Raw genomic sequence first — 1,186 nt, 5'->3', positions numbered from 1 at the left:
GGGGAGATTGTGCTGTAACATCTCACTGTAAATTCCTTTAATAGTTCGCGTTCCTTTCACGGGGCCGACTGATGGCTGTCTCCGCAACCTATTGCGCAGTAAGTGGGAATAACAAAATACCTTTTGTGATATCTTCCGTGCTTACAAGGCTCATTGAGATTTGGAAATCTTCACTCTGCACTTTGATGCACTTTATATGCATCCTCGTTACATGGCAAATGCAGTCATGCAATTTTTGCTTCTTTTTAGAAGCTCCCCAATTACGTCAAGCTTATCCTCCTATTATTATCCTTCGTGGTAATGCTACAAATGATCTGGTTCTACAGCAAACAAGGCTTCATAGCACTTATTTTCGATACCCATGACTCAAAGAACGCCTACCTGGTGATGCCAGACGAGGGTCCGAATCTCTCTTTCCTACCAAATCTTGCTTCCATTTCATGGCCCCATCACAGTCGACCAAACTTCACTCGACGGTCGGTAGGAACGGGGTTTGAGCTAACACTGAGCGAAGGTCAACACAACAGCTTGGAAAGGCTTCTGCGAGAGTTCGAACGTGTCATGATCTCCCTAAAGCTGCAGGATCAGTGGTTTCTTGCTGCTGGCACCCTAGTAGGTTCCCTCCGTCATCACGAGATCATCCCATGGGATGATGACGTTGATGTTTGTGTGGACCTACGTCACCGTAAATCGATTCAATCAGCACTGCAAAACCTCCCACCAGAATTTAGAACATATGCGCAATCGGGTCGTGATAAGCTCTTCTTCAGACCGATAATCGAAAATGAGACTGTTAACTCAAGCACCATTGGCAGTTTTAATTATTCGCATGTACCTTGGGCCTGGCCATTTGTAGACATCCTTTACTTTAGGCGAACAGGCAATGACACGGCAGTGGAAGTCATGTGGGAATCGAAGGAATATGACCTCAAGCAAGTCTTCCCAGTTATGTATCGGCCCTTTGGCCAACATTGGTATCCAGCGCCCCGCAATCCCGTAAGCCTGCTTTCCACGTACTACTCCTCAAGCAAGCATCTTTGTATGTCCACTGCTTATTCACATGCTGCAGAAAGGTCGATTCCATCAAGTTCCGTTCCATGTAGTTCACTATTTAACCAACATGCATTCGTTCAACGCTGTCCCGTTGCGGGATATAAGCGCACTTGGGAAAGACTACAATTCTGCG

The sequence above is a fragment of the Echinococcus granulosus genome (genome assembly GCF_000524195.1).
Source record: "Echinococcus granulosus chromosome Unknown EG_S00003, whole genome shotgun sequence".
Taxonomy (NCBI): Eukaryota; Metazoa; Platyhelminthes; class Cestoda; order Cyclophyllidea; family Taeniidae; genus Echinococcus; species Echinococcus granulosus.
This window is presented reverse-complemented; position numbering follows the sequence as displayed.